The sequence below is a fragment of the Cupressus sempervirens genome, chromosome 2 (genome assembly GCF_028749045.1).
Source record: "Cupressus sempervirens isolate cs-2001-9-10 chromosome 2, ASM2874904v1, whole genome shotgun sequence".
Taxonomy (NCBI): domain Eukaryota; kingdom Viridiplantae; phylum Streptophyta; class Pinopsida; order Cupressales; family Cupressaceae; genus Cupressus; species Cupressus sempervirens.
This window is the reverse complement of record NC_143119.1, coordinates 675,199,369-675,209,171: the sequence shown is the minus strand read 5'-3', so window position 1 is coordinate 675,209,171 and position 9,803 is coordinate 675,199,369. Positions and strand designations below refer to the sequence as shown.

The following is a 9,803-nucleotide window of genomic DNA, read 5'->3' as shown; positions in this document are numbered from 1 at the left end:
GCTCTTATTATATGAATAAGAATTTCTATTTTCTCTGGTTTTTTCATTGTACAAAGCCTTCAGACATCAATTTGCATGCATCATGATTTGTGAAAAGCGGGTTTGTTTTAAGGCAAGTATCATGTGGGAACTTATGTGGGGGTAATTGCAAGGTTTTAAAATTTATTGTCATGATTGGGATTGAGTGGAATGCTTGTTCTTTGGACATCACCTTCTTTGTTCGATTATTGGCTTGCTTAGGCAGAGTTTTTGCATAATTCAATGTGTTCCTTAGCTTCTTCCGTGAATGTTGGCCATGTCCACGTCCAAAACTGTGTGAACATGATAGCATTCTTCCTCCATTAGTGTCTTCTCGTGCTTCTGATCTATTTTATGGGGTGTCATTGGGTTCTACTTTTGCTCCTGGCTCCAGCTCGTTGCCACAAGAGGATTCTTCCATGGTGGTTTGTATATATGAGGACTCTACTATGCTTGATGGTTAGTATTCTTTGGGTCTCATTTACATTGAGAATTAAGTTATTTTGGGTTCATAATTGTTTCATGTTTTGGGATGCTTTTTATTGATTCCCCGCATTATCACTGCTCTGTTGGATAAATGATGGTTTCTTCTTCATAATTTTTTATGCAATCATCCTTAAGATGTATGGTAGATCATATTGGTGGGTTAGATAGTCAGGTTAGTAAGTTTAATAAGGTTGTTTGTCACTAATACGGTTATTAAATTGGTAGATCTGGCCAATGTTGGGTCTTGCGACAGACTTGATTATGTGGCTCTAATATTAATGTATGTATAGGCTTTTGCCTTTCATTTTTATAAAGGAAAAAAATATAAAGCTTGGTCAAGGTCTAAACGATACTTATTAATACTTTTGCCAAGAATTGCATATTTTAAGAACATAGATTATTATAAGTCTTGTCAAAAATCATTGCTAGTTTTCAAATTGCCAAATTTTGGGAGTTTGTATTTTTATTGAACTGTTGATCCTTTGTAATTTATTCTCTTTTGTTTCTTTTTATAACTACGAGGGAATGGAGATTTGTCTATTTACATCTTGGTTGTGGAATGGAAACTTCATTGATGAACTTTTACTCATATGCTTATTTGGAAATATTAACACATTTGTAAAGTATGGAGATTAATCCCTATAATTCATTTGATTCTATGTACAATACATCAAAGCTATTATCTTCTAATCATCAATGTTGTTGTTCTATAATAAATTTCTTACTCTATCTTTATAGTCTCAATGTTTAATCAATGTATGACTTGCATTGAGAGTCTGATACATTTTATGTTTGGGTGTCCCTGGTTGTCAACTGTGGCTTTGATCTTCCTTTCTCTAGAGGAATATTAGGAATATCTTTTGTTCACCCTGTGGTATTCTATACCTTTAGGTTGTTACCTTTTTTTTTCTTTATTTGTGTGCTAGTACTCTTGAAAATAACAATGGGAAAGTAAGTTTTGAGAGGGGGTGAATCAACACTTAAATTTTTTACCTCTAAAACATTTCACCATTCATCCATCTCACAACTTAACATGTAAACTGAAATAAGTAACCAAGCATCATATCCAAAGCATAAAGTAAATCAACACATAGCACATAAGATTTTGGTTACCCAGAAACCCTCTGATGAGAAGGTAAAACTTGGGTGGGGATGACACCCACAAATATTCACTATTGTAGTTGTAAAGTGTGACCTATTATGGCTACAAAGTTTTGATCATAATCTATAATCTACCCTATGAAATGTCTGTAATGTTAAAGGCTTACAAGACTGTTAGGTCTTGCCTTGAATAAAAGATTTAAACTCACAACTAAGTAAGCACTCTGTTAGGAGATTTACAAAAGTCTGTTAGGACTACTCTGTTAAGAGATTTACTTTGTATCACCTATTAAAATAATTTAACACCTGATCCTTCGGTTAGCACCTTGCTGGTTGATGTCAAATATCCTCTTTACTGGTTATCTCTTGATCCTCATGATCAGATCTATCTTCTCTATCCTTCTGGACTGATTATCTATGTTCTTCTCAAATAAATTTGTCATTGTAGTTCCATAACTTAGCCATCATTCCCACCATGAAATGCTCTCTATGCTCTTAACATTCCTCTCCTTGTGCATGTAATACTTCTCTTTGCATCATTTTTTTCCCTCTTAGGGTTTACCTCTTTAAGTAGGCATTATGGAGATGGGCTAGGTCATAATCAGTGACTAAGGTTGATCCTTATTGCCACCCAATTCTTCCCTTTATTTGATTGGTTGCATGTATTTGCATAGGGATTCTTAATATGACTAAATCCTTATTCCTTAATATCAAAAATTCATGTCATGTTGGCCAAAAATAGTTTACATAGAAGTTTGTGCCATAACAAACATCTATGTCAAAGATTGGTAACTCAACATCAATATACTCTGATGATTGACCTTCACTATGCTTTTTATACTGATACTCGACTTTTGAATGGCTTGGCACTTACTTTTGCTTGACACCTGAATCACTTGGCAAACACTATTTGCTTGATACTTGAGTGACTTGATACACACTGACTACTCGACACTAATTGTTGAATATTATTTGGCATGTATTGTTTGGAAGCTTATGTTCGACATATACTATGCACTCGGCTTGCACTGTTCTTTGTTAGATAATGACTAAGTGTTTTGTCACTACTTTGTCAAAACTATGATGAGTTTAACAAATACACGAGTATACAATTTTATAATTGTATGTATATGTGTATGTTGATTGTGTTTCTATCATGTACACCAAATAAAACTTTCCAGAGTAACAAATACAAGAGTATATAGTTTTATAATTGTAAGTATATGTTTATATTGATTGTGTTTCTGTCATGTACATCATAATATACTCTTTATTACCAAATAAAACTTCCAAAGACTAAAAAGTCTACTGTTTCAAAACTACTATCAATTTATTAAAAGTATGAAAACTATTTGTTTGGGTTTTAATTATTATTTATCAAAAAAATTGCACTTACAAAACAAATCACTCCTATCCACTTATCATTGCACATTCACAAATGCGTAACAGCTAATTTTAATTATTCAATAAAAATAACAAATAAAATATGTTCAAATAATAATTGACAACATGATCTCTTTCTAACTAGATATATCTCTTTCAACACTATTTTTTAAAACTCTTGAATAAATCACCTATTCCAATTTTTTAAATATAAAAATATTATAATATCTATGCTGTTAACAACAAACTAACAAAAGAAAGGAAAAAAATATTTACAAGAAGATCCCTTTTCTCCCCCACATATATCTCATTCAGCATTCTTCTTTAAAGCTCTCTTGAATACATCACCTATTTCAACTTTTGTTTGTTTTCTAATTTAAATCAGAAGTGGAACAAATGTAAATCAACATCTTTGAATATTTTATCAAGAAAAATATAGTAATACAACTGTATCAAACAAAACAAACTAATATGAATCGAGATTGTATAGCACAAACAATTATAATGCATGGACAACCCATAATAATTCATAGTAATCATAAAACAATAGTAAGAAAGCCAGAAAGAACCAGCTCAATGAAAGAGCCGGCTGCTATGTAATCTCCGAATGTTTTCTCCTTTAATACAATTTCTATAAAATGGTGTACAATACCCTGCAATAAGTTATCCTGAGAATTACTACATCAGCAGCCATGGATATCAAATCATCATTTTCCTCTCTTCTCCTAATTGTCATGGCACTCTTAGCCAATACTTGCCTCTACTCAGGTAAAAATTATGTATTTTTGAGATGAATCTGAATTGTTTCTGTATATTTGTTCATCTTATTGTTTTGTTTGAGTGATAGATAGATCAAGATGTATACTTTCTATTCTGGTATTGTTATAAATAAATGATTCTATGTTAACAGTTATGGATATGAGATTCAATTGTCAAAGTCATCTAAATATCGAACCTGAAAGAAATCTTTAACATTGTTTTTCCTAATGGATTTATACTTTGTATTCTGCTATGATTATACATCTTATTGGACAAAGTTGTTTTATAATTCTTTTAGAATGATTTATGATCGAAACTATTCTTTAAGAACCTTTCAACTTCGCCAACAATTCAAAAATGATCGAAACTATTCTTTAAGAACCTTTTAACTTCACCAACAATTCAAAAGCCCATTGACATGATCAAAACACCCAGAAAATATAAACTAAGACCAAAGTAAATAATTTTAATCACCAAATTTGGTTTTTAATCTTCTTTCCTGACCCTGTTCTGAAAGCCAAATGAATATATAGAATGATTTTTCTTTATGAAACAAGTGAGATTACATAGATGTAACATCTCTACCTTTATATGGTCCATTAGAGCATGTATAAACCAAAAGTGCTTTCGGATAAGAATTCTTATCTGTAGAAACCACCCAAATGGAGAACCTGATGAAATTGTCTTTGAAAACTTAATCTCGATAAAGTGATATTTAAGCCCACAACTATACATCATCAAATCTACAAATATAACATAATATTGAAGTTATTAATGTTAAATATCTTTGACATTCATGTAGTGTGATTCGAAATATTGATGATAAAAATTGTACATCCAATCTGATCTAAAAACTTGCATTACAGTTTTATGAATTATGGAAATTTAATTGTTTCGATTTTGAAATCGACATCTCTGGCTATCTTTTACATAAACTTACTTTTGTTAGCTTGATTTTAAGGCATTGCCCATGTGATTCTGATGAGGGACCATGTGTTCACCTACCATTCTTTTGTGGACATGTGTATGTATTTCTAATTCAATAAAAACTCACTACACATTTATAAAAAATATAGACACACTATTCATATTATTGATTGCTTAAACATCACACACTAAGGCTTCATTCCAAGACTCAAAGTGTTAAATAGTCAACTCTAATGCACTACACATTGTGGGTCTTGGCAGAAGCGAAGGTGTTCATGGAATACATTGGCGCGACAGGCGTTGAGGTCTACATGGATGATGTGCCGGTACGTGACGACCTCGACTTCTACTTCATATACGGCTTCGCCATTGACGCAGACGCCAACGGGAACAACAACAATGGCGTGTTCATTCCCTATTGGACCTCAACATTGACACAACAAGCCCTCCAGACCATCCAATCCCACCACCCAAATGTAAAGGCCATGGCAAGCCTAGCCGGGTGGAGCACCCACACAAGCCAAGGAGAGGACAAAGTCATCCGTTGGTATGATCCCAAGGACCCCAAACAATGGGTCGAGAATGCCTTCAATTCCTTGTCCCGAATCATCCAAGAATACCACCTCGATGGCATCGACATTGACTACGAGAGTTTCCCTAGAGGAAAAAACACCACCTTTGCCGACTGCATTGGCCAGCTCATCATGCGGCTCAAGGATGAAGGGGTCATAAACATAGCTACCATTGCTCCTTACTACAAAACCGTGGGTCCTTACATTCAACTTTTCCAAAAATATGGGTATTTGATAGACTATGTAAACCATCAGTTTTATACCGACAAAGTTATCACCCCGGAAGCTTTTGCTAATGATTTTGCAACGAGGGCTTCTCAGTTTGATCCTGTTAAATTGCTCCCAAGTTATGAAGTTGATGGTAGGGGAATCCAAGGTGAGGGTTTTTTCACTGCTCTTGACCTCATTCAGGAGAATTATACTGTCAATGGCATCATGATTTTCAGTGCTGATGCTTCTGCACAGGCTAGTAATGATGATCCTTACTACTATGAGAGCCGTTCTCAAGATTTTTTACTTGGAATCAGTAGTTCTACGATTGTTTAGGTTCTTCTAGACAACCATTCTTAAACATCACATCTTACAGAAAAAAATAAAACTTAGAAAAATAAGTCAATATTTACTATTTAATTAGTGGGTGATATTTTAGACTCATAGAATGAGGTGACATGTTTTTCAGTACAATATGAAGCGGGAAAGATTGACTTAGTGATTTCTTATTTATCACTTATCATACCTAGCTTTTGTCAATAAAACCAAATTTTAAAATTATGATATTTTAAGTTTTATAAATGTAATTCTATTGATATTTTTGTTTTGTAAGATTACTATAGGATGTGGGAGTATGGACTTTGTGTGACCTCATATCTATTGTAGAAAGCTCTTGTCAATCAAATCAGATACCCATGGATTATAATAGTTTAAGTTTTATTAGTATTAATTCTATTGTTATTTTTATTTCATAAGTTTGTTCTTCTACATTTTGAATAGTTTATTTTTGTTGCTTTGTAACCACATGCATCTCTTAGCTATGAGAGTAATACAATTGCTAAAGTTAGTTTTTTAGTTATTATTTTGTTAATAAATTAATAATTTTATAGTTCTTTGAATAATTTCAAATTTTATAGTTCTACGATAGTCCAGGTTCTTTTAGACGACCATCCTTAAACATCACATACTAAATAAAAAATAAAGCTTAGAAAAATAAGTTAAATTTGACTATTTGATTAGTGTGTGATATTTTAGACTCATAGAATGAGATGGCATATTTTTTAGTACAATATGAAGGGGGAAAGATTGACTTAGTGATTTCATATTTTATCACTTATCATACTTAGCTTTTCTCAATAAAACCAAATTCTGATTTTATGATATTTTAAGTTTTATTAATATAGTTCTATTGTTATGTTTGTTTCATAAGTTTATTATAGGGTGTTGAGAGTCTTGACTTCGTGATCTTGTATCTATTATAGAAAGCTCTTGCCAATCAAAGCAGATAAGATACCAATGAGTTATGATAGTTAAAATTTTATTAGTATTAATTCTATAGTTATTTTTATATTATAAGTTTATTCTTCTACATTTTGAATTGTTTATTATTGTTGATTCTATTGCCACATGCAACTTTTAGCTCATAGAGTAATAGAGTTGTCAGAGTTAGTTTTTTAGTTATTATTTTATTAATATATTGATATTAAAAAAAAATTCTTCGAAAAATTTCAAATTTGATGCCTAGTTAAAAGTTTACACATGTTTAAGGCAAGAGTAAATACAATGGTAAATTATGAGCCTCCTATCTGAGAGGTCTTGGGTTTGAATCTAATCGAACTTAACTAATAATAATAATTAGTCGTGCAACAAATAATATAATAATAATAATTAACCTTGGCTTCGACCTATTACCCATAAAAAAAGTTTACACATGTTTATACTTTATGAGTTGCATGTTTTCTTGTCTAAAATGAGTCATTGATCATTAAAAAAAACATATTTATTAACAACATAAATAGCTTCTAACATTTTCAATCATAAATCCTAGCTTAAATACTTCTAAGTGAAAACAAAGAAATCATAACATTATTTAGCCAAGGCCGCCTATAGAATGGTAGGGCATCAATATGATTTGGTCTATGTAGATGGACTAGTGTGAATGTATGTGTCGCTTGTAAGGTGGTTGTCACAAAAAAATAACCTATATGAACTGTAGAATTGATACTCTCAAATATAAATATGTTATAATATAAGTTTAAATATAGATTGATTTGTGTGCATGTATTAAGAATTGTGAAAACTTATTGTATTAAATTATAGACATTGTTCCTATTGGATAGTACTGAGTATATATGCAATTGATAATATTTGAATTCTTAACAATTTATATTTATATTTTATTTTTTGAAAAAGAGAGGTAAAAATTTATTTAAGACAGAAAGAAATACAACAAGGAGCTCTATCCTGAGCAACATTTTCAACAAATTCTTGCACCATCTCAAAGAGAAATTGCCCCTATCCATAATATTCCAGCCCGAAGCATGACTAGAAGCCCATTTGGCTAAACAATCAGTAGCTCTGTTCCATTCATGAGGAATAAAGTAAACGTACTGAACTCAAAAGAGGTACAAAAGAGAATAATCAAATTAACAATAGTGGCTAGCTACCAACTAACATCCTCAAGCTCTTACGAGGAAAGAAAGTTCACCACCACTTGGGAATTAGACTCATAGATAATCTTGCTCCATCCCCGCAAGAAACATTGTTCCACAACATATAAAATAGCCTAAGCCTCCATGAGATTGTTAGTGTAATCACACTTATGTATTGAGAAAAAGAATTTAACATCACCATAACTGCAACGAGCCACTCCCCCAATACCAGCAGGGTCTAGATTCCCTCGGGAAGAACCATCAGTGTTAATTTTCAGAACTCCATGGGGAGGAGTCATCCATGCCCATCCCAATTCACCTGACCATTCCTTTGATGTTGAGGCTGCCTAGACACTCTTGGATAACTTTGAGCTGCAACCCCATCCTGAAGATGAAAATTGAGGTGATTGCATATAGCAAGATCAATCGGATCCATACCCCCATCTAGTGCACACTTCACTTGAATAGTTTCTTGAAGAGAATGTGAGATCTTTTGCCAAAGATGCATAACACTAAGTCAAACATCTTGGAAGATTCAATGATTCCTCTCCAGCTAGATATGCTAGAGCATGAACGATGGGCCAGCAATCCAAGCAGCATGGAGAGGAGAAGACTTGGAGGGAGCACTGCCCAAGCGAGCCCAGAACTCAGGCAAAGAGGAAGCATGCCTACATGAGCAACCCTAAGCACTCCACCAAAGGTTCCATAGTTGAGTAGAATAGGAGCAATGGAGGAATAGATGGGAGACAGACTCCTCCCTATTACCACACAAAACACAATAAAAGGGGCTCTAAAATCCACATTTACAAAGATTATCCCATGTAAGATAGCAGTTGTGAGCCACTAGCCACATGAAAAAATTGCACTTGGACCAAGAAACTTTATTCCAAACTTGCTTCCACCAAGGGAGCTCAGCATCCCCAAATAATTGTCTAGTTATTTTCTGATATGCAGTAGAGACATGATATTTACTAGACAAGAAGCCTCCCCAAGCCAAAACATCTGGACCTTGCAAAGAGGAACACTCTCTAGAGGCCATAATTTGAGAAAACTCCTGACAATCCACGTTTGTGCCTCCAGGAGGCCAATCAGAAGAGTGCTTCCATCTGTAACCAACAATAGGTCCCAATTGATAAGGAGTCTTGTAATGAGCCACTTTATCCCATCCAGCAGCATGAAAAGAATCACAAAGAGTCTAAAGATGAGGATACATGGACAATATGGATGGGAATTCATCCCAAGCATCAGACCAAAACAAAGCCTTAGAACCTCCCTTACATATCCAAAACAGACCTCTCTTGACTAACACAACACTAGTCTTCAGAGTATGCCAGACCATTGAGCCACAACCTTCAAGAGGAAGTGCAGAAACAGAGCTAGGATCAGCACCATGAAAATATTTATGGGTGATAATACAAGCCCAAAGTTGATGTTGTCTAGAGCACCATCGCCAATAAAGCTTACCAGCCAATGCTTGACTACTCAAGAGAGTTGATCAAAGACCAAGACCACCCTCCTTTTTAGGCCTACAAATAGTCTCCTAGATAATCAAGCTCTATTTACTGCTACGCAAATTACCACTCCAAAGGAATTGCTGAGAAAGAGCATCAAACTCCTTGCGAAAGTAAACAAGAGTAGCCTAAACCATGTTTCTATAAGTAGGAAGAGCTTGGATAACATATTGAAGAAGAGTAACCCGAGTAGCAATAGAAAACCATTTAATATTTCATTCTTCAAGTTTCCATCAGGTTTAGGAATTGTGCTTATCGAAGAATTTTTAGAAACATTCCTTATGCTATGTTCGTAGATATATTATGTATTAGTTAGTTATTTAGTTAAGAGGCAGGTTCATTAAGAATCATTCAACTTCATGAGCAAACTAAAAGTTCATTGACAGTTATGTTATTTTAATATC

General features: G+C 33.5%; 1 pseudogene; it reads left to right on the top strand.

Moving 5' to 3' along the window:
• The first annotated feature begins 4,946 nt into the window (after positions 1–4,946).
• LOC149575162 (chitinase 2 pseudogene) lies at positions 4,947–5,792 on the top strand (annotated as a pseudogene).
• Positions 5,793–9,803: the final 4,011 nt, after the last annotated feature.